This window comes from Desmodus rotundus, chromosome 1, assembly GCF_022682495.2.
Source record: "Desmodus rotundus isolate HL8 chromosome 1, HLdesRot8A.1, whole genome shotgun sequence".
In the NCBI taxonomy this organism is placed as follows: domain Eukaryota; kingdom Metazoa; phylum Chordata; class Mammalia; order Chiroptera; family Phyllostomidae; genus Desmodus; species Desmodus rotundus.
This window is the reverse complement of record NC_071387.1, coordinates 62,860,162-62,885,326: the sequence shown is the minus strand read 5'-3', so window position 1 is coordinate 62,885,326 and position 25,165 is coordinate 62,860,162.

Below are 25,165 nucleotides of genomic sequence, written 5' to 3'. Positions count from 1 at the left end.
CAAGAAATGGCGACTAGCACTCCTGTTCACCTGACCTTTGAACACTGCAGACTCAGGGCTGGGTGACATGAGCCCGTGGTAAAGGCCCGAAGCAGAGGTTTAGATACAGGAGGCTTTCCTGGTTGCAATGAAGGTTTTAATTCGTCAGCCAGGGCACAACCAGCACGAGACATGACGAGCGAAAGAAGATGATTTTTTTAAGATGACATTCCCTTGAAAATGTTGAAAAACTCAGCCAGGGAAAGGAAAAGTAACATACATACAGCTATTGCTCATCCCTTACAGACCAAAAATCAAGAAATGATGGTACGCTTTACTTGCTTGACCTAATTTCGGCTTTGCTTTGTGCTTTCTTCTGCTTTGTTTTCATCTTGAGAGCCTGAGGTGAGTTACCAGGGCTGCACATTGGGCAACTCCAGGTAGTATTCCCCAACTACTCCCCAGTTCACCAAATGCCCCATGGCACCCTTAGCCTGAGCCACGGCCACACATTTGCGCTACCTGGCTTGTCCCTACAGGTGTCTAATTGGACGCCAAGACGTAGAACACCAAGATTTCTTAGTAAAGCTAGCCAAGGGTCTATGGACTACAGAATGACAGGGTTCTGCCCTGGTGGGTTGTTTGAAGCTAGGAGTTACAGGAGATGGTCTATGTTTCACTGGGAGTTATATGGGAGATTTTCCCATATTGTTATAGCAATTTGGGAAAATCTGGCCTTGGAAGGATGAGTTGTCCAATTGCATTTAAAATGGGAAACAAACTAGTTGTATTCATATATATGTACATACATACACACACATACATATAGCTGTATTAAGATATTTTTCACATGTCATACAACCTACCCAATTAGAGTGTATAATCAATGGCTTCAGTATATTTGCGGGGGTACAACCATCACCACAGTCAATTTTAGAACTTTCCAATCAACTCAACCACCCCCTACAAAAACCCTGTATCTTTCAGTAGGCGATCCCCCTCTGCCTACCCTAGACAACAATTAATGAACACTTTGTCTCTGTGGATTTGTCTTTTCTGGACATTTAATATTTCTGAACAATGACTATAAATGGAATCACCTAATATGGGGTCTTTTGTGGCTGGTTCTTTCACTCAGCATAAGGTTTTCAAGGTTCTTTCACGTTGTAGCATGAATTAGTATTTCATTCCTTTTCATGGCCAAACAATATTCCATTTTATATATATATATATACTAAATTTTATTCATCCGTTCATCAGCTAATGAACATTCGGGTTGTTTCCAATTTTTGCTCTCATGGATGATGCTGCTGTAAACATTGATGTATAGGTTTTTATATGGACATATGTTGTCATTTTTTGTAGTACGTATATCCTGAGGAGTGGAACTGCTGGGTCACATGGTCAACATGTTTAACCATTGAGAAATTACCGGACTGTTTTCAAAAGTGGCTACACCATTTGACATTCCCTCTAGCAATGTATGAGCATTTAGATTTCCTCGCATCCTCACCAACACTTGTTATTATCTGACTTTTTAAAATTACACCCAGCATAGTGCATATGAAGTTTATCTTGTGGTTTTGGTTCTCAAGATGTTGAGCATCTTTTCATGTGTTTATTCATTCTTTGTATATCTTTTTTAGAAAAATGTCTAAGCAAAACCTTTGTCCACTTTTTTTCTGACTATAATACACCAATTAGAAGCTAGTTGCCAATGCTGTGTTTGAAAAGTTAGTTTATGATTGGCATTTTCTATGTGCTTTTAAAGGATTGGCCTAAGAACTTCTGGTTCCCCCTGAGCCTCACTGATGGGCAAGGAAGGACCCAGTTTTCTTGGAGGTATAAGCTACCATAAGGGCTTCACCCCGCCAGCCCTCCTCCTTTGTCCATGTTTAATTGGGTTATTTGCCTTCTTATTACTGAGTTGTAAGAGTTATTATGTATTTACATTGCATATAAGATCCTCATCGGACATATAATTGGCAAGGTTTTTTTTCCTGTTCTATGAATCCTCTTTTCATGTCCTTGATAGTGCCCTTTGACACACAAGTGTTTTTAATTTTAAAGACATTCTATTTATCTATTTTTCTTTTGTTGCTCATGTTTTGGTGTCATATTTAATATTCCACTGCCAAGTCTGAGGTCACAAAGATTTACCCCTATGTTTTCTAAGAGTTTTATAGTTTATAGCTCTGTAACTTAGGTCTTTGATCTACTTTGAGCTAATTTTCATGCGTGATGTGAGATAAGGATCCAACTTAGTCCTTCTGCATGTGGTAGCCAGTTTTTCCAGCACCAGTGGTTGAAAAGACTATTCTCTCTCCATTGAATGGTCTTGGCACCGTTCTAGGTTTCTTCTTAAGATCTCTTCTAAGACTATAAAATAGATGCCCCCCCCCCACATTCTTAACCTTCAGAGGTCATCCCTCCCTTTAATCTCATCTAATATAACCAGAGTTCCTACTTTTCACAAATGAAGAAATATCATTTTTACAAGGGGTTTTCCCCCAACTCTTCCTGAGAGGCCCCGAGAAATGCTTAGGTACCCCACAGGTCTGCTGTGGTGGCCACTTGTCGTGAAATGCAGCCATCTCTCTCTCTTTCTCTCTCTGACATCCCCACCCCCTGCCCACCGTTCTGGGCCCCAAGCATCACTGCATGCCTTACTCCAAACTCCCAGAGCACAGCTAAGACTATGCAGCAACATCTCACACAATTTGGGTGAAGGCATAGGGTGAGCAGGAGGAAATCACAACACAAGAGACAATAACATACACTTGGATATCAGGTATTGCTTCCCTAGTTCCCACCCTCCTCGCCCATCCACAAAGCATTGTCAGGCTCTCGCCCACCCTAGTCCTCTGGTCAGCATCCTAGTGCCAATATCAACAGACATCCCCCAAACAAGTACATCCTTCACCAGTCTCCCAACTCTCCCTTTGCCTGAAGGAGAAGAAAACCTTTTTTTCCTCCAAGTCACCATCATTATAATCTTGCAATGATGTACCTCTGCTCATAGCAAGGATTTTAAAAATATAATGATGGACAGCAGTTTGGGTCCTCTTTATCTTTAACACCCTGTCCCCGGAAAAGATCTGGCTTTAACTTTGCAGAACTAAAAATCTCACAAAAATGCCATCCTTAAATCAAAAGAGCTGTCTGGCCCTGGTTGGTGTGGTTCAGTGGATTGAACGCCAAACTGCAAGGGGGTTGCCAGTTCGATTCCTGGTCTAGGGCACGTGCATGGGTTGCGGGCCAGGTCCCCAGTGGGGGGCATGCAAGAGGCAACCACACATTGATGTTTCTCTTCCTCTCTTTCTCTCTCCTTTCCCCTCTCTCTAAAAACAAATAAATAAAATATTTTCTTTAAAAAAAAGAGCTGTCTGCTCTCATTGTGATGTCAATGTCTACTTCTAACTAAAAAAGAAACTTCAGGCCATTTTGAAATTGCAAATTCTCATCCTCCTAACCCTAGTACGGCCACCAAACAGTACATCAAGTATTGGGGGACCCTGGTGTACCACGACTACTTTTGCTTATCTCTATTATTAATTATCCAATTAGAAATATTCTTAATTTTTTTAAAGAGGTATGTCTTATTTCTATTTTGGGCTTCAAGAAAATATACTCTTATCTTGAACATGCTATCTTTAAGCTTTTTTATTATTTCCATTATGTTTTTTTCTGGTAAGTAAGAATCACTTAGTAGTTCTAATATTGTTCCACCAAAACAGAAGGACAACCACATATCAATAGTCAAACTGGTGAAAACTGAGAATATCCAAATGCCATTAATAAGAATGATGTGAATATAAGTGACATCTATTTTTTTTTAATTCAGGTGAATTCTGAGTTATTTAGTCCAATATCATTTGGAAGGGAAATGGAACTAATTTTTTAAAAAATGTATTTTACTTGGGCTGCTATCAAAATAAATTTGAGGAAAATATGAATCTTGAAAGTAGAGAGTTAATGGTAATAATCTCCTAGATCTAAAAAAAATGTATTACAGGCAAATTGAATGCTGGTAACTCTGTTAAAATAAATAATGTTCCTTTTGTTCCAAAACAAGAATTGATCCTCCTCGATTCCTCATCATTAAATTCAGGGAAAAAATAGAACTATTTCCTATTCTGAGTAGTTTATATCCTCCCATCCCAAGTGCCTTAACAGAGAGCCCAGTATGAGGTAGAAACCTAAACAAGAAATTGCTGAATTAAATAGAGTGGAAATGCGAGTGTTCTGGAGTGTGAGTGTGTGTGCTTTGGGAGGTGAGGTGTGTGCCTTCCCACAGTGTCTAGCTCAGCTCCTCTGCGTAATAGGCTGTCACCTACTTCCTGTTGATTTTATGTGAATGGTTCTCATTACCCAAACTTTACAATAAAATTCTATAACGTTCAATAAAATAAAAACTTCTTGGACTGAATATTTTTAATACCCAGATTGCTTGCAAGATCCTCCAAGCTAGCCAGGATTTTGCAGGAATACACATGCAGACGTGTCACAGGGGAATGAAGGAGCAGGCTGCAAGGCCTGTGGAGGCAGCGTGTGTCTCTCCCTAGGGTCAGTGAAGGAGGTAGAAGGGGGCAGTTCAGCCCTCTCACTCCCCCTCGGTGCTCCCAGAGACCACCAACACAGAAGCTACATCATAAAGAAATGGCTCCCTGAGACCCTTTCCTTTCCAAGATTCTTCCATTTCCCAACTCCTGGCATCATATTCATTAAAAAATATTTCTTGAGCCCTTGCCTTGTCCTAGGCAATGGACACACCTAGGTCCAAGCATAAGCTCACCATAGAGCGTTCATTCAGGGTTCTAAGGCCAACAGTCTACCAGAAAGGTCAAGGAAGCACGGAGCACTGAGAAACAACAGGAGTTTGTCCTCGGTGGTATAACAGGGGCTTGAAATGCCACAGACATGGATGAGTTTGTTTACAGAGTTGAGGATGAGAAAGAGACGCTTCAGGATGAGGCCCCCAGGAATACCCAAATCTGACTGCTGACTAGCTAGCTCCCCAGTATCCATCTTCTTTTCTCTTTAATCGTTTGAATACTTTTTGTTTTTTACTTAATAGTTTGAATAACTTTAATAGTTAAAAGTCACTATTTCCTAGCTTCTGTTAGAGCTGAGAGGTCAATACAATGTAAACCAAGGGGTTCTATGCAGCTAACAGCAAGCCTCTTTGATGACTCATCTAGAAGGCAAAACAGTTTGCCTTTTCTCCCCTCCCCCTTTAATGATGCTTCCTAACATATGGTTGGGATGGCTACCATCTTGGATCATGGGGTGACCTTGAGGATGGATGCTAGGATGCTGAAACAGAACAATTGGTACTGGATCCCTATATGGCCAACTTTTGGGCTTCCTTTGTTCATGAGAGAACTGCTCTCATATTTTTTAATGCTACTGTTCCTTTTTGTTTTCTGTTAAGTGCATCCAAATTCAATCCTAACTGGAAAAGTGAGGCAGAAAAGGGTGAGTCAAGAATGAAGAAAATGAAGGAGCAGTCATTGAGGTAGAAAGGAAGACTAAGAGAAGAAGCCAAGGGGACAAAAGTACTCCATGAATAAGTGAAGGATCGAAAGTGCCAAATCTTCCTGAGAGATCACGTAAGGTAACACTAAAAAGTGTCCCTAAATATACATTGGACTTAGTGGCCGAATCATGGGTGACTTTTATGAGAACTTACAGGTCTGTGACTGAGGCAGAATCTGCCTTTGAGTGGGCTGAGTGGTAAGAGGTGAGGAAATGGAGGTCACAGGTAAGCACACAACTTTTGAGTGAAAGAGAGGCAAGAGAGAGAGTGGAAGCTGGAAGCGGAATGAATGGGGCCAAGAAAGAAAATTTCTGACAAGTGTCATGAGTTAGTCTTAAGAGGAACCAGATGACAGAGAGATGTTAAATATATCAAGTGGAGAGAGGTGAATCTTTGTCCAGCCCAGGTGCTATGGCCCCTCATTGTAAACGCCTCCTCACAAGTGCCCTCGGCTCCTTTTCCTGTCTCCCCTTGTGTCTGGGGCAAACCCCATTCCAGGATAAATCCGGCGATATCCATGCCTTCACCTGAGCCACATTTGGGGGGAAATCACACAGCTGAGCTGACAGGCTCCACCTAAAAGCACCCTCCCCCTCTCGGAGATGAGTATTTCAGATCTTGTTTCCTCTCCCCAGATCTCCACAGCTTCTTCCCCACCTTCTGTCTGTTGATGACCCAACCGCCAGTTGATTGGAAGAAAGAAAGCATTAAAGTTTTTTTAAGTGTTTCCATCTCAAACGTTTTGAAGTGGTAAACAGTGTGCTTTTCACCCACACCTCCTCTCATTCAGGCAATCCAGGATCCTCTTGTTGCCCAGAGGAGGCCTGTTGCAAACAGAAAAGTCAATTCTTTGTCTTTGAAACTTATTTTATAGGCAGGAATCTGGAGAGACAATTATGTGGGTTTGTAAGTTTACAAACTTTTTTGGTCGTATTGATCTTAGCCAGAAGACATATGGAAATGTGTGTGCGTGTTTTGGAATTCACAATGATGGGGCTGTGAACAGCAAGGAGGCAGGACAATGTGCGGCGTGAGTCCCACATGGTGAGGAGTTAACCTGTCCGCACAGCGTCCCCACCCTGGTATCTCCTTGCCCAGTTTTGATAGTGGGAGGCAAGGACCTGAGAAAGTATGGCCATCAGAGACTCAAATCTCTCAGGCCCGCTCAGGTGAGAGCTGATAACTGAGACCAGCAGAGGTGATAACTGAGGGCCGGGGGGAACTGTGAAAAGATGGTGGAAGAGGCAGAGAATGAATATCATTTGCAGTGCTGAGGCCAAATGCAACAACAGGGGCTGTCCTTGGTCCCACTAACCTTCCTCTTCTAAATTCCCGCTCTGAAAGTGAGACCCACTGGCATCCTGGAAGAGCTACTCCCTGGGCCTATATGGTAAAGTGGATCTGGACTCCAGGAGTCAAGGAGGTGGCCCACTCCATCCTCCCTTTAGGAAAAAACTTGCTGTTCTGCTGCTAGGAGAACCTCTAGTCACCCCATCTTTGGGATCCACAACAGTGTAGGAGCCCAGGCCATGCTTCTGTGGGTGGGCCAAAGCCAACAGTTGAGTGTCATAAGGGTAGTAGGGTCCAGCCATCCCTGCCTGAAACACGTCTTCTCTCATAGGCATCTCGGCCCTGGAGCTCCGCCTGGGGTTGTTAGGTAGAAGGGGTAATAAACTAAGGCAGGGAGGAGGAGGGAGATATGCTCACCAGTTGACTGAGCAGTCCTGAGCCTGGTCCGATAAGACTGCCAGGCGTACCGGACATCTCAAGCAAAGATAGCACAGGAGGTGGGGAGTCCTTGAAACTCTGTGTATTGGGAAAGGGAGCCTCTTGTAGCCATTTCATTAACTACGACAAAAGAGCCTTTACTAGCTGAGAAAGAAAACCTTTGTAGCTATACATTATTCCCAAGATTTAAAAGGGGGAAAAGGAGGGGTACCTACAAGCTGACTAAAGTAATAAACCCCTGAACCCCAACAGTCAGTTCAGTCAGAGGAGTTGAGTGCTCACTTGTAGTCTTGGCTCAAGTATACAGAACAAACTTACTAACAACGTCATTTCCTCTAATACGTAGGGCATTCAGACTAGCCAGGTGCCTGCTCACAGCTTCATGCTCTATGTGTTTCATAAACTTGCTGTCTCATTTCCACTATACGTGTTGTCTCTCACTTGAATTCATCTCCTGCAAACAAGACAAGATCCAAGGAGAGGCGACGATCCTCCTGATTCGGGTCTCCCTGGTGACAGGATTGGCTTTGTCTGATCTGCATCATGGTTTGAGTCTCTCCCTGTCTCCTCCTCCTTCCCTTCTTTGCCTCTTACACATGTCAGTCAGGCTGAAGGCTTTTCCTTCCAGTCCTGCTCCTCAGCCTTTATCTTTCATAGACGTTACTCAGTAAATATCTTGACTGCTGCGTCTCAGTGTCTGCTCCCCAAATGGCCCAAAGGGACACAAATCATTAAAGGAAATGAGATCCACGATGCAGGTGAACAATCCACTCACCCTACACCAGTTCACAACTAAACCTTGTTGGCTATTCTTTCTCATGCTTGATGCATCTATTCTTATGTCCCACTTGGATTACCTGGTTTGAGCCTTTCCTACAATTTGCCTTCATATCTGTTTACTGAAGTAGTGTTTTAAATCATTATAAAATATACAGTGTAGAAGTCAAACAATACAGAATGAAAAAACTATCCTTCTATATTCGTCCTAATCCTCAGAGTTAACCACTAACCTGTGTACCCTTCCAGGCTGACATGAATTTTTATAGACAAATCAGATTATAGTAAACAGTGTTCTGCAACCTGCTGGGTGTTTTTAACTTAACATGACTCTTTTGGATATATGCACACCTTTCCATACCAACACGTGTAACTCTACTTCATCCTTTTTAACAGCTGTTATCATTATTCAGTTAATAAGCCATGTCATTGAGGACCTTTGATTTCCGGTGTGTAGTTGTTATAAATAAGGTTGCATGAATCTCCTTGTATGCGTTTTCCTGAGAAGTGGGCCTCCATGTCTTCGTGCATCTTTTATTGGAGTGTTTATCTTTTTTAGACTGATTGGTAAGAGTTCCTTAAATGTTAAAGAAATCAGCTCATTTTCTGATACGTTACAAATATTTTCCTCTAGTTCGTTGTTTATCTTTTGACATTTGTGGAGTGTTTTTCTCTATAAAATTTAAACTCTGTACATAGTCAAATGTAGAAGTGTTAGCTGTGATGGGTTTTAGGTTTGAAGTAGTGCCTGGTGACCTCCTCTCTACCAATGTTATGGAAAAGAAACCACCTAGACATATTTCTAGTATACTCATAGGTTTCATTTTTAGCATTTAATTTTTGTATTTCTTGAAGTTCAGTTCAGCATAAGCAATCTAGTTTTATTTTTTCCAAATGGCTGCCAGGAACTCTAATACCATATATTAAACAATCCATCTTCCTCCACTGATTTGAAACGCTGCCTTCACCACACTCTATATTCCCACAGTATTTCTTAATTACTATGCTCTCGGTCTCTCAGGGTCCTTTCAGAACCTGTGTGAATCAGCCATATGTGGAAAAACAAATGAGATAAACAGCAGAATGGAAACACTGACTCCAATGTAAGTCAATAAGAAAGTTCTCCAAGGTCCTCATCATTTTTGCAAAGTGCTATGTCTGAAGTTGAATAAGATGGTCCACGTTTTCAGCAGGTGCCAGGCAAGCAAGCAATAGGGCACAGATCGGGCAACCTGCGTTCTTGTTGCCCTTTTCATGTGAAATCCTTCCCATTAGGGTTCTTGAAGTTTATGAAAGCATGGTAGTTTTTAATGCGTGCATAACTCCAGGGGAGCTTTGCACTTCAAAGCCTGTTGCTGTTACAGCGGCTGCATTAGCAAAGTGAGGGGGGCCGCTGCACATGAGAACTTTCAATGTCTTCTGACTTCCCTCTGCAGCAAGACGGCCTTTCCGAAGGTGATTGCAGACGGACGTGGCCCCGCATCTTTGAAGTATACTCAGTGCAGAATCAATTCAGGGACGCACAGATACTAGTTATCAGCTGTGTTTATTCACACCGCAGAGAAGGGTTTAATTAATTTAACACATATTAGTCAATTCTTTGCTTTTAAACTTTACCTTTGGCCCATCAGCAGATCAATATGTATTTTAATCTTCTCCTGTTTTAGAACTGGTTTTAAGACTCACAGCAGAGGCCCCGATTTCACAATCATTAATTGCTATTATCGGCCCCTTTCATTTCCTACACATCAGCAGTTTCTTAAAATTCTGCTTTCATTCCTCTGCTAAGTTATCCCTTCTTGTTCATCACTTGGTTCTGTAGTGTCTTTCAGCCAAGCCCAGAGTTTACAACTAGCCAATAATGGGAAGAAAAAGGACGCCCTGAAATTCTCCATTGATCAACAAGTCCGTCTGACTTCATTAACAGCTGCACACGAGACTCAAGAAGTGTTCCGGCCACTTCCTGATGGATGCTATCGAGCATTTCCAAGGCCCCAGGTGGGCCTGCCAAGGCGTGGAGGACTCATTCCTTTTCTCTTGCTTTTAAGTAAGTACTGAATTATCATCTTTGGACTCCAGTTATTCTCCATAACCCAGTATAGTTCCTTCATCCCCAGGCTAGGGCATCGGGAGAATCTAACCAACCCTCACTGCCTAATTCGGGCAAGTCACATGATCTCTGCGGGTCTAAAGATCCTTATCTGTAAAAGGGACTCACAATACGGCATTTTTTGGAAATTATCAGATAATATCAATAATGTATTTGGCACCAAGCTTGGCTACCAGGACACCTCCTACTAAGGGACTGTCCCTGTTAACCATGTTGGTATCACTGGTGTCTTATACACTAAACAAAGGGAACTGAATGAATGGAGAGGAGCATTCTAAATGGTCAGCTGTGTTCCCCCCTGCGAATGCATCTCTTACTCACTTAGAAAGAAAAGGAATTGGCATGACCCACCAAAAACAAAGCACCAGTCTTTCACCTGATGGGTGACGTTATTTCAAGCAAGACTATTTCCACTGGCCACATTAGCAGCCTCCCTTCTTGGGCTGCACTTTGTCTCCACCATTCCTTTGTTATTTTTATCGAATTTTATTCTAAACATAAAATCATACATGTTCATTGTAGAAAATTTAGAAATATATAAAAGTGTGATGAATAATATAAAAATTATTTTAAAAAATAAATATTATTCATAATTCTACTTCTGGTAGTATTTTGGTGTGTTTTTCTCTCAAATATATGCCAACATAGATATTTACATTACGCATACATGTAGAAACAAATCAAAATCCTTTTGCATACAGAAGTACTTCTACCTAAAAATACACTTGGTTCTTAAATGTAAATCCGTTTGTTCAAAAATCCATAGTGACTTTAAATTTATCACAACAGGGTTGTTTTGGGGTAAAATCAACCCCTTTTGCTCTTGTGTGGTTTAGTTCACATCTATGAAAATCTGCGAGTGGAAAGTCTAAAAAGAGCAGCTCCCACGGACAGTTTTGTGTCCTATATTTCTGATCAAACATCAGCAAGTGTTCTATGAAATGTGACTCTCAATATTGCACAATAGACTGTTATATGGATATAGAATTTATTTAACCATCCCTTATTTTGTTTTTACAAATAACCCTGTGATGCATATCACAGAAAATCTTAGTATATATCTATGGTTATTTCCACAGGAAAGATTCCTAGAAGTTGGATCAAAGATAACGAACTTATTAAAGGATTACGATACATATGGTCAAATGCTTTCCAGAATGTTAGCACTTATTTACATACTGCCCACAGTAGCGCTAGTGCTGACATAATGTTACCATCTTTTCAAAGATCCTCGCTAGTTACACAGCCATGAAGCCATATTCAATCCCACCCACTGGGGGGTGCTTTCTAAGCCCTGGATGTCTATGTCCTTTTTGACCAGAATAGGTGTTGGCCTACAAATCATCTGTGCCACTTTATATTTGTCCCAGAGCCCATGGCTTCACTGGCATTGTCTTCTCTCGTTGCCCATCTTGGCTCTGTTATTTCAAAGCCACACTGACGGGTTTTGCCTGCTGTGAGATTACGCTGCCATCTCTTTGATACCAAGGACTGCGGATCCCTCTGGTCTCTACTCTGCAGAAGATTGGAAAGGGCATTTACACTGCCTCAAAGTTGCTGGGTGGCAAGACGGTTTCTGAGCAGGCTTTCTGGTCTCCCTGCTTCAAATTTCCTCCTTATCTTGCAGTTGGAGGTAAAGACACAATGGTGCTTAGTTTCCAAAGACCAATACACACATATACACACACATATTTTAATTCTTGTCTCCCTACCTTGGGGTGAATGAAAGTAAATAAAGTGATTATTGTACACTGTTCTCATCTGAGGCAATGACATCCATCTCAATGGGCAGATTGTTATGAGTCCTTCCACAATTATCTGGCATCAGTTTAAGACATTTCCCAAACAGTACTCAACACAACTGTTTATCCAGGAGCAATTGCCTGTGGGACTTGGGGAGCAGAACAGACCATCTCTTAAAAAGCTGCTAAGTTCCTACTTGCTGCTTTCCTAGATATTCTGTATACTTCAAAAATTCTCTCTTTCCCTCTCACACACAATGCAAACTTATCACAAAATCTGTAACACAAACTACTTGAAATATAGGAAGCACTGCATGTTACCAGCACTCAAAACATTATGAGTCTGGGAAATTAACTACAGAAAATAATAGAATTTTTTAAGAAAGAAAACCCAGCTATTACTTGGAAATTAGAGATATAAGAAGAAAGAAATGAAAAAGAGTCCTGTTCACTTGGCAGGTGCTGTGTTTCAAGTACTCTGTGGTTGAGTTTACCGAGGGACAGAGAATTGGGGAAAAGAGACAGACACAACAACACGACCTCAAAAAGTATTCATTATCTACAGGGAAACAGAAGGGAGTCGAGAAGAGGAATCTATCAAAGAAGTAGGAGGATAACCAGGAACGTATATTTATGTGGAAGCTGGAACAGGAGCTTCAAGAAGTAGGAACAAGTCCATCGTTCTAGCTGCACCAGAAGTCAAGGAAAAAACTGACATGATTAGGTGGGATTTCTGAGTAGGAGGTGACTTTCAAGAGGAAATGGAAGTTAATGTTTCTTGAGTGACTTTTCTGGAGACGCCCAGTATTTCCTCACCCCACACCTCTTTCTTACAAAGTCAGCCATGTTCCCCTCAGTCTCTTCCCAGGGTTTCTGCTAAGCTGGTGACAGCACCTTGCACTGGCTCTCTCTGTACACAGGTGACTGCAGGCAGATAGGTCACAAAGAGTTTCAATCTAAGCTCTTTCAGGTTCTTAAACTGAAAACTTATGTGAACCAGAGCTCTGAAAGCCATTCCTGGACCATGTGGAAATGGAGCCTAGAGAGCCAGTGAGCAGGGGGTGAGGAGAAAAAGCAGAAGTGCCCGGAGCAACAATGACGAAAAGACAAGACGCCTCAGGACAGCAGAAATAGGCCGTGATGTGAGAAAGACACTGCTTCCGCCGCAGCCCGAGCTGCGCTGCTCGCCCTAGTGTTTGTGAGTGATCTCGCTTTCTTTCCAATAATTCTGAGTGGGATTTGGTGCCTCATAATCAAATTACCCCTGTGGGAGACAGTGACTATTCTGTGCCATTTAGCTGTTGTGCTACAATTCTCTCACATAATGTTCACAAGAACCCAGCAAAAAAGGTGTCATTATCTCCCTTTTCCCTGAAAGGAATCTGAGGTTCATGAGGTTAAATAATGTGCCTAAGGTCACACAGCTGCTGAGTGAATTCAGTTCTAAATTCTCATGCCACTACTCTGGGCCATAAACATGATACTAGCTCAATTACCGCTGATTGATAAGAAGTCCTCAGAAGCGCATAAAGGCTAGCTAGTTCTGTGCTGTAATCTCTTCCTTTATATTAAGTGAGAAACGTAATACCTGAATTTGCATTACTCACACATCAGCACTGGGCACGCTCCATAGACAGGAAGTGTGTCAGAGAGAGGCAGAAGCTTCACAAAAGAAGTTTGCATTCTCCCAGCTCATGAAATAAACTACAACTACAATATGAACTTTATCAGAAGTTCTTAGAGACTCTAACAGAAGATAAGCCTTTTCAGTTATTAAAAGAATTGAGAGCTTTTTATTGTTCATGAAAAAGACAAAACTCCTCCCTTTCAAATTATTCTACTTTATAGTACAATTCTTTCGGCTGGGAGGACAACTTCAGACACTTTTTCAAATAACCCCAACCATTTAATCTGTACCTTTAGGAAGTCATGCTGAGAGTACATGGAAAAGAGACAGACAGAGCCAGAAAAGGGGGTCGGCAAGGGGGGAGAAGGAAGAAGAAAAGGTAAGACATCGTTTCTGAAGTAGGTAGAAATTCCCGGTTTTTCTGGCCTACTTTAAAGTGAGCTGGGTATTTCTATCCACAAAGAACACTTACCATTGTCTAGGGGGCTACAACTTTGCAATCTTCTACTTGTTACTCCAGGCTGATCTTTCCACCCATTTGTCATCTATGTCACACATAAATCAGAACTGCTTCCATTAATTAGACACTCGCAGTGCAAGCTAGCATGCTATCTTAGTCAGCTCAGGCTGCCATAACAAAGTACTGTAGACTGGGCGGCTTAACGCAGTATTTATTCCTCACAGTTCTGGAGGCTGGGAAGACCGAGATCAAGGGGCCAGTCAACTAATTTCTCGCTGAGGGCCCACTTCCCGGCTTATGGAGGACCACCTTTTCATTATGTCCTTACATGACGAAGAGAAAACAATCTCTCTATTTTTCTGTCTTCTTTCTTCTTCCTTCCTCTTCCTCCTCCTCTTTCTTTTCTTCTAAAGTCATTTACCCCATCAAGAGGACTGCATCCGGGCAACATCATTTAACCCTAATTCCTCCCAAAGCCCAGTGTCCGAACCTATCCCCCTGGGGGGCTAGAGCTTTAACATGCAAATTGTGAAGGGTCACACTTCTATCTGTATCAGATGCTTTGAACTAATTACTAACATTTAAAAACCTGATGTGAGCAACACGGAAGTGACTGTCAGCCACAATATTATAACAGAATACAAATTACTGCCCAAGTAGAACGGCAAAGCTTGGACAAAGGCCAATGATAATCTCTAATTTGGGAAGTTAGAGAGAAGACTTTTGAAGAAGGTTTTAGGCCCTGGTAAATGGCTGTTAAGAATATAGTTTTAGTAGGTCTCTATTGACAGAGCATCCACAGGCATGCAAAGCACAGGCACGGAGGGAACGGCAGCCTTCCATGCAGGCTCCTGTCTCGGGAGCAGGGTCCAGATGATGAGGTGCTGGTGTGGGGAGGGGGATTCGCTGCTGCAACTGCCCCCCCACCTGAGCCATGTGATAAGGACACCCCTGGAAGTGGAAGCTCAACAATTTTGATTGAGTCCAGCTTAAGAATTGGTTCTGGAACCTTTGAAAGCTTGAAAATAACCTGTAATTTCAGAAATACAGTTATTGCTTTCATCAACTTTGGGGGCTGATTATACTTGTTTTTGGAAAAACACTTCAATAGACCTTTAGGTTCTTCAAAGGTAAAGCCAAGAGTCTAGCTTGACACATAAAATGGCCAGAAAACATTAACTGCTTTGTATAACTATAACTAAAACTCTATTATGTGTGCATTTGTCAGTAGGCTGTGGCTAGGAAGTAGGCTGGAAGGAAAGCTGAGATCCCTTCCCCGGCTTACTAACACCCATTGCATGGGCAGAAACCGGGACTCAGTGGAGGAGACCTGCTACAGAGCATACCCACTACGGGAAAGTAAGCCGGCCTCTAAAACACGGCAGCAGACCAGGGAGAGTCACTCAGTGAAACGGCTTTTCCTAGGGGCATTGGGCGTCTTTATATCTGTTTCCAGCTTTATGATTTTTCTTTTCTATGACAAAATGCCCTTCAGTTATTTTCAAGTCTTCATTAAAGCTGTGCTAAATACTACAGCCAGTCTTAGTAGAGATATTGAATTAATCATCAAGAAATCATTAAAGTAGTAAATTTTATGTTATGTATATTTTCGTACAATTTTTTAAAAACTGTTTAATAGTTTGGACCTGGCCAGGTGGCTCAGGTGGTTGAACTGTTGTCCCGTACAACAAAAGGCTAAGGGTTCAATTCCCTATCAGGACAAATACCTAGGTTGTGGGTTCGATCCCTGGTCACCATGTATGGGAGGCAACCAATTGATGTTTTCTCTCACATCAATGTCTCTCTCTCTTTCTCTCCCCCCTAACCCTTCCTCTCTCTTTAAAATCAATAAACATATCCTTGGATGAGGATTAAAAAAAACTCTTTAGTAGTTTAAAAAACTCCCACAAAGAAAAATCCAGATTGCTTCACTGGTGAGTTCTATTAAATGTATAAAGAAAAATTAAGATCAATCTTTCCCAAACTCTTTAAAAAAACAGAAGAGGAAGGACAATTTCCTAATTCATTCTGCGAGACCAGTATTACCCTGATAGCACACAAACACACCAGAAGAAAACTTTAGACCAATATCTCTTATGAATAAAGATGAATAATCTTCAACAAATCCTAGCAAAGGGAAGCCTTATAAAAAAGGATTGGAGACCCAAGATAGCAGAGGAGCAAGTGGAAGCTACTAACCTCCTCCCAACCTGAAATTACAACTAAATTGTAGAGAAATTATCCTCAATAACCAACTGAACACTAGCTGGAGATAAACCTTATATCCACGGAGACAGAAGAAACAGCTGCACCATGTGACTGGCACGCAGTGCAGCTGAAGTGCTGGAAGAATATTTTAGCAGCCAGTGGGTTCCCCCCAAGAAGTGTGGGATCTAAACCCCAAGCTGGGCTCCCCAGCCTACAGCACCAGAGCCAGAAAAGAACCCCAAAAACATCCAGCTGTGAAAAACAGTGGGGTTTCTGCCTGCCAGGAAGAGATGGCTAGAAACTGAGCCTCTTAAAGGGCCAATGCACAAAATTTCATTTGTAGCCACTTATCCTGGGCTCCAGCAGAGGTAGGGCAGAGTGTTCTAGAGACACTTGAGGAGAGTCTAGTGTTGGTGGCTCAGGAGAGAGAAGTGAAGGAAGAGCAGCCAGGATACCTGTGCTGAGTCATTCCCCATACTGCAGAAGCCATCTTTCCCAGGCAGAGCACTACCCTCCAAGTGGCATCAGCATACTGGGAAGCAAGAGCCCCACCCACAGAAATTACTCTGCCTCACCCTGCGGAGCTTAATTTGGGCTGCTGAGTACAGCTTGAGGCTATATCATTGGTTAGTTTAACAACTAAGGCAGATCTCTGGGAGTTCTATGAGACTTCAGCTGGCCCTCCCCAGGGCCTGGTCCTGATAAAAGCCAGCCTTGGTGTTCAGCCTAGTTCTTTCTGCACACAGACAGGCCCAGCAGAGAGAGCCACACACTGTGGACTGCTGATAGCTCCAAACAGGTTGACCAGGGCCAGTCACAAGCAGTATCTGACAAAGGTCTACACCAGAGTCTTTTTAGATCTACCTAATACATAGAAACAAATATAAAGTACAGGGAACTGTTCTGCATGGCATGAGGAATGTAGCCCAGCCCCTGATTCAGAAAATCCAGTGGGAAGCGAGTCGGCACACAGGACCCAAGCCCATGGATAGGTTCTCCCATGGGGAATCAGGCCTGCATTGTACCTAGGCCGCTATGAGGCTTGCTTTTGCTACAACTCCCTCACCCTGAATTGAGGCAGCAAATGTTTACTGCATATCTTTAAAGTAACTTCCTAAAATCTATGCTAAACCTCCCAAGGACGAGTGTAACCAGTTCAACCACTTTTTCCTTTGCATTTGCAAATATTGTTTTTCTTTGTAATAATTAGCAACTTCCTCTCTTTTGTTATCTGTAAAAGGTAATCACCTACAGTGAACCTGTGCATAGTAAATGAGGACCATCCTCGATGTAATGTGCCCAGAAAAGCAATAAAAGCCTGTCCAGGCAGGGGTCGGGGCCCTCTCTCACTTGGAGTGGCCATGCTGCCCCTTTTTCTCCACAGGACTTCTGCAGTCCATGTGAATTTGCTTGTCGCATCCATAACACAAGGACCCTGCGGGCTGGGGTCTGCATCACAAAGAAACAGCCAAAATGGGAAGACAAAGAAATAGATCCCAAATGAAAAACAAGAGAATTATCCAGAAATAGAGCTAGATGAAATGGAGGCAAGCAATTTGTCACACAGAGAGTTTACAGTAATGATTATAAGGATACTAAGCAGCATGAAAAAAGACATAGAAACCATAAAAAGGGACCAGTCAGTAATAAAGAATTCAATATCTGAAATAAATAATAATACATGGAAGGAATAAACAGTAGGTTAGATGAAGCAGAGGATCAAATTAGTGACTTGGAATACAAGGCAGAAAAAAACACCCAGGCAGAAGAGCAAAAAGAAAAAAGAATTTTAAAAAATGAGAACTTAATAAACATTTTGAACAACATGAAGCATAACACTATCGACATCATGGGAATACTAGAAGGAGAAGTGAGCGAGCAAGGGATCAAGAACCTAGTTGAAGAAATAAAGACTGAAAAACACCCTAATCTGGTGAAGGAAAAAGACACAGGAATCCAGGAAGCTCAGACTGAGAATCCCAAACAAGTTTGACCCAAAGAGGCCTACACTAAGACACATCATAATTAAAATGACAAGGATTAAAGACAAGAAGAGAATCTTAAAAGCCACAAGACAAAAGCAAGTAGTTACATACAAGGGATCACCAATTAGACTGTCATCTTATTTTTCAACAGAAACATTTCATGCCAGAAGGTAGTGGTGTGAAATAGTCAAGGTGATTTAAAACAAGGACCTACAACCAAGGCTACTTCACCCAGCAAGAATATCATTTAAAATTGAAGAAGAAATAAGAAACTTACCAGACAAGAAAAAGCTAAAGGAGTTTGTTAACACCAAACCAGTACTGCAACAAATGTTAAATGACAGAGGAAAGAAGAAAGAAGAAAGAAGAAAGAAGAAAGAAGAAAGAAGAAAGAAGAAAGAAGAAGAAGAAGAAGAAGGAAGAAGAAGAAGAAGCAGCAGCAGCAGCAGCAGCAGAAGGAGAAATAGTAGTAGTAGTAGTAGTAGTAGTAGTAGTAGTAGTAATAGTAGTAGTAGTAGTAGTAATAGTAGTAGTAGTAGTAATAGTAGTAGTAGTAATAGTAGTAATAGGGGGAAGAGGGGGAGGAGGGGGAGGAAGAGGAGAAGAACAAACAACAAAGAAAGAAAGAAAGAAAGAAAGAGAGAGAAAAATCATCTAACAATAAAATGGCACTGAATATGTATCTATCACCTGAAATGTAAATGGTTTAAATGCTCCAAGCAAAAGACATAGGGTAGCTGAATGGGTAAGAAAACAAGACTCATATATATGCTGCCTTCAATAGACACATCTCAAATCAAAAGATACACACAGACTAAAAGTAAAGGGATGAAAAAGATATTTCATGCAAATGAGAAAGAAAAAAAAAAAGCTGAGATAGCACTACTTATATCCAACAAAATAGACTTTAAAACCAAGGCTATAGTAAGAGACAAAGAAGGACACTACATAATGGTAAAGAGAACAATCCAACAGGAGGATATAACCCTAGTAAACATTTACACACCCACCATAGGAGCAGCTAAATAGGTGAAGCAAATCTTGATGGACATAAAGGGAGAGATAGACAGAAACACAGTCATAGTCAGGGATTTTAACACCCCATTGACTTCAATGGATAGATTCTTCCACACAGAGAATCAACATGGCGACAGTGGACTTAAATGACACACTAGATCAGATGGATTTAATTCATATCTTCAGAGCATTTAACCCTGAAACAGCAGAATATACATACCTGTATTTTGTCGTGTATAATGTGCACTTTTATGCCCAAATTTTTAAGGGAAAAGTAAGGGTGCAGATTATACATGGGTAGTGCTAATTCCGTATCTACACTGGTACATAAAATTTCTTGTACCTTGTTTCTGTTGTCCTTTGTAATTATTGGTTACATAAAATTTCTTGTACCATAATATGTTAAGAAATAAAAGCTAAAGTTCTGTATAATACAAAAAATGAATATCTAAATATAAATAAATACAAATTGAATTAAAAAATTAAAACAAAAGTTTGGGCCAAAAACATGGGTGTGCATTATACATGGTGAAATACAGTATTTTCAAGTGCACGTGGAACGTTTTCTAGGATAGACCACATGTCAGGACACAAAACAAGTCTCAATACATGTAAGAATATTGAAATCGTATCAAGCATCTTCTCTGACCACAATGTTGTAAAACCAAAAATCAATCACAATAAGAACACTGAAAACACGCAAAGACGGGGAAGCTAAATAACAAGTTGTTAAACAATGGGCCAACATGAGATCAAGGAAGAAATCAAAAGATACCTTGAAACAAATGAAAATGAGGACACAACAATCCAAAATCTGTGGGACACAGGGGAAGCAACCCTAGGAGGGAAATTCATAGCACACAGGCCTATCTAAAAAAGAAAGGTAACAACACTGAAAGGAACTTGAAAAAGAACAACAAACAAAACTCAAAGTGAGTAGAAAGAAGAAAATAATAATGATCAGAGCAGAAATGAGAGTCCAAAAATAGATACAAAAGATCAGTGAATCCAAGAGCTGGTTCTTTGAAAAGACAAACAAGATTAACAAAACCTTAACCAGACTCATCAACAAAAAAAGAGACCCAAATAAATGAAATTGGAAACAACTGACACCAAAGAAATACAAAGGATTATTAGAGAATATTATGAACGATATGCCAACAAACTGGACAACCTGAATGAAATGGATAAATTCCTAGAAACATAATCTTCCAAAAATGAATCAGGAAGAATCACAGAATCTGAGTTGAAAGATTACACCTGGTGAAATTGAAGCAGTGACCAAAAAACTCCCAACAAACAAAAGCCCAGACCAGATGCTCCACAGGGGAACTTTACCAAACATGTCAAGAAAAACTAGCACCTCTCCTTCTCAACTATTTCATAAAATTCAGAGGAGGGAAGGCTCCCAAACTCATTTTACAAGGCAAGCATTATCCTAATCCCAAAACCAGATAAAGACACTACAAAAAAGAAAATTATAGGCCAATACCCTGATGAACACAGATGCTAACATCCTCAACAAAATATTAGCAAACCGAATACAGCAATGCATCAAGAAGATCATACACCATGATCAAATGGAATTTATTCTGGGAAGGCAAGGATGGTACAACATTCACAAATCAATAATTATGATTCACCACATAAACAAAATGAAGGATAAAAATCACATGATTATATTAATAGATGCAGAAAAGGCTTTTGATAAAATCCAGCACCCAGTTATGATCAAACCTCTCAGCCAAGTGGGAATAGAGGGAACATACCTAAACATAATAAAGGCCACATATGACAAACCCACTGCCAGCATCATACTCAAAGGGCAAAAACTGCAAGTGTTCCCCTAAAGATTGGATACAAGACAGAGATGTCTGCTGTTATATTTAACACAGTACGGGAAGTCCTAGCCTCAGTCATCATTCAAGAGGAAGAAATAAAAGGCACCTTAACTGGAAATGAAGAAGTAAAACAGTCATTATTTTCAGGTGACATGATACTGTACATAGAGAACCCAAAGATTGTACTAAGAAATTACTAAAATTGATACATGAATTCAGCAAAGTAGTAGGATACAAAATATCCAGAAATCAGTTGCATTTTTATGTGTCAATAACAAACAAACAGAAAGGGAACTTAAGAAAACAATCCAAGTGACAATTGCTACAAAAGGAATAAAATACCTAGGAATACACCTAACCAAGGATGTAAAAGACCTGTACTCAGAAAAGTATCAGACACTGAAGAAAGAAAGTGAAGATACAAATAAGTGGAAGCACATCCCATGTTCATGGATAGGAAGAATTCACATCATTAAAATGTCCATACTACCCAAAGTAATCTATAGATTCAGTGCAATTTCTATCAAGATTATAAAGAGGTACCATATTTCACAGAACTGGAACAAGTATTTCAAAAATTTATATAGAACTACAAAAGGCCCCACATAGCAACAGCAATCTGAGAAAGAAGAGCAAAGTTGGAAGAAGCATGCTACCTAATATCAAACTACACTACAAGGCCACAGTAATCAAAAAAGCATGGTACTGGCAGAAAAACAGACACAAAGATCAATGGAACAGAATAAAGAGCCCAGAAATAAACTCATCCCTTTATAGTCAAATAATATTCGACAGAGGAAGCAAGCCCATACAAAGGGCCAAAGATAGTTTATTCAATAAATGACATTGGGAAAATTGGATAGATATGTGCATAAAATGAAACTAGACCACCTTTTACACCACACACAAGAATGAATTCAAAATGGATTAAAAACTTAAATGTTGGACCTGAAACCATAAAAGTCCTAGAAGAAAACATAGACAGCAAAATTTTGGACATTGCTTGTCGTAATATTTCATTGGATATATCTCCCCAGGCAAGGGTAAGAAAGAAAAAATAAATAAATAGGACTACATCAAATTAAAAAGTTTTTGCACAGCAAAGGAAATCAACAACAAAACAAAAGGACAATCCAAAGAATGGTAGAACATATTCACCAATATGTCTGATAAAGAGTTAATATTCAAAATTTATAAAGAACTTACAAAACTCAATATCAAAAAACGAAACAATCCAATTTAAAAAACAGGCCAAGGACCTGAATAGGACCCACTTCTCCAAAGAGGACATACAGATGGCCAATAGACATGAAAAGATATTCAATGTCACTAATCATCAGAGAATGCAAATTAAAACCACAATGAGATATCACCTCACACCTGTCAAAATGGCCATCATCAATAAATCAACAAACAACAAGTGCTGGTGAAGATGTGGAGAAAGGGGAACCCTTCTGCACTGTTGGTGGGAATGCAGACTGGTGAAACCACTGTGGAAAGCCTCAAAAATCAAAAATGGATCTGCCTTTTGACCCAGTGATCCCACTTAGAATATATCCAAAGGAACACAAACACTAATTTGAAAGAACATATGCATCCTTATGCTCATTGCAGCGTTACTTACAACTGCCGAGATATGGAAGCAGCCCAAGTGTCCATCAATAGATGAGTGGACAAAAAGCTATGGGACATTTACACAGTGGAATATTACTCCACTGTAAAAAGGAAGAAAATTTTACCTTTTGCAACAGTATGGATGGACCTGGAGAACACTATGCTAAGTAAAACAAGACAAATACCCTATGATTTCACTGACATGTGGAATCTAATGAACAAACTAAACTAACAAGGAAAATGGAGACAGACTCGTAGATGGAGAGCAGATGACAGCTAGGGGCGGAGGGAAAGTTAGGGGGTGGAGGAATTGAGCAAAAATGAAAAAGGACTCATAGACATGGACAACAGTGCTGGGGCCAGGGGGTATAAAGGGACTAAATGGTAATGGAAAACATACAAAAACATTAAATTAAAAAACAAGGATTCTGCACCACACTATGACCAAGTGGGATTTATCCCAGGAATGCAACATTGGTTTAACATGTGAAAATCAATGAATGGAACACATCACCTTAATAGAATAAAGGACAAAAACCACGTGATCACCTCAACAGATGTACAAAAATTGTTTGACAAAAAAAAACTGATCCTAAAATTCAGATGGAAATGCAAGAAATACAGAGTAGCCAAAACAATCTTGAAAAGAAAAAAATAAAGTTGGAAGACCCACACTTCTCAATTCACAACTTAACTTCAAAGCTATAGTAATCAAGACAGAAGACAGTACATTTTTATGCACTTATCTATCAAGACAGTGTGGTACTGGCTAAGAATAGGCATATATAGATCAATGGAATAGAGATAAGAGTCCAGAAATAAAGCCCTTATACTTATGGTCAAATCATCTTTGGGGAGAGTGCCAAGACAACTCAGTGAAGGAGGAACGCAGCCTATTAACAAACAATGTGGAACAACTAGACATCCACATGAAAGAGAGGGAGCTGGGCCTCTGCCTCCCGCTGCATGCAGACACTAACTCAAAGTGGATCATTGCTCTACGTGTAAGAGCTAAAACCCTAAAACTCTTAGAAGGAAACATAGAATAAATCTTTGTGAACTTGGGTTCACAAAGGTTTCTTAGATATAACAACAAAAGCCTAAGTGACAAAAGAAGAAAATATGTAAATTGAACTTAACCAAAATTATAGACTTCCATGTTTTAATGGACCTGTTAAATAAGTGAAAAGACAACTCACTATATATATAGTGATTATTTATACTCTGATTTGTACTCTGATTAACTTTATATATATATATATACATATATATATAAATCTCTCTCCATATATATAGATATATAGAGAGATATATATATCTATATATATGGAGAGAGAGAGAGAGAGAGAGAGATACTTCTATCTGGAATATATAAGGTACTCTCACAACTCAAAAATAAAAAGACAAATACACCAACTAAAAAACAGGCAATTGAATAGACATTCCTTAAAAAAAGATATACAAATTTCCGAAAAGCATATGCAACGATGCTCAACACCATTACTCATTAGTAAATTGCAAATCAAAACCACAATGAGATACCACTTCACACCCACTAGAAAGGCTATGGTCAAAAAGATGAACAAAAAAAAAAACCCAAACAAAAACAAAAACAAATGAACACTAACAAGTGCTGACAAGGAGGTGGAGAAATTGGAAAACTCCTGCACTGCTGGTGGGAATGTAAAATGGTACAATCACTTTGGAAAACAGTTTAAAAATTTCTCAAAAACTTAAACTTGGAGCTACTATATGACCCAGCAATTGCCCTTCTAAGTATGTACATGAGAAATGAAAACATAATGTGCTCACACAAAAACTTGACAAAGAATGTTCCTAGCACTATTCTTCATAATAACCCCAAAGTAGAAACAAGCCAAATGTCAGTCAATTTGATGAATGGATAAAGAAAAGGTGGCGTATTCATACAATGGAATGTTATTCCACATAAAAAGGAATGAAGTGAAGACATATGCTACAAAATGAATAAAACTTGAAAACAGCATCCTAAATAGAAAAAAGTCAGGTAAAAAAAGGAAATGTATGTGATCCTATTTGCATGAACTATTCAGAATAGGTAACCCACACAGATAGGAAGTAGATTCTGGTTGCCAGGGGCTGCAGGACTGAGGAATGGAGAGTGCCCGCCAATGGGGTGATGGGTATGGAGTGTTCTTTGGGGTAACGAAAATGTTTGGAATTAGAAAGTGGTGATGGCTGCACATCCTTGGGCTACACTAAAAACTACGTATGCATTGTATGTTGTGTGAAGTCTATTTCAATAAAGTTGTAATTTTTTAAAAATATAGGCATGTGCTCCTATCTGAACGCAAACTGTTACAAAGTAGATGAACCTAGTCAATAAGTAATTGTCAATTGTGAAAGTTTTTTGTTATAAAGTATCACACGGTTGGTACTCTGATTAACTTGATATTCTGAGAATACTGGGTTGGACTTCCTGAAGAGTTTCTCTTCTGGAGAACAGGGATTCTGCCTCCCTACAGATCAAAGAGAATACGAAGCCCCTCTCATATATAT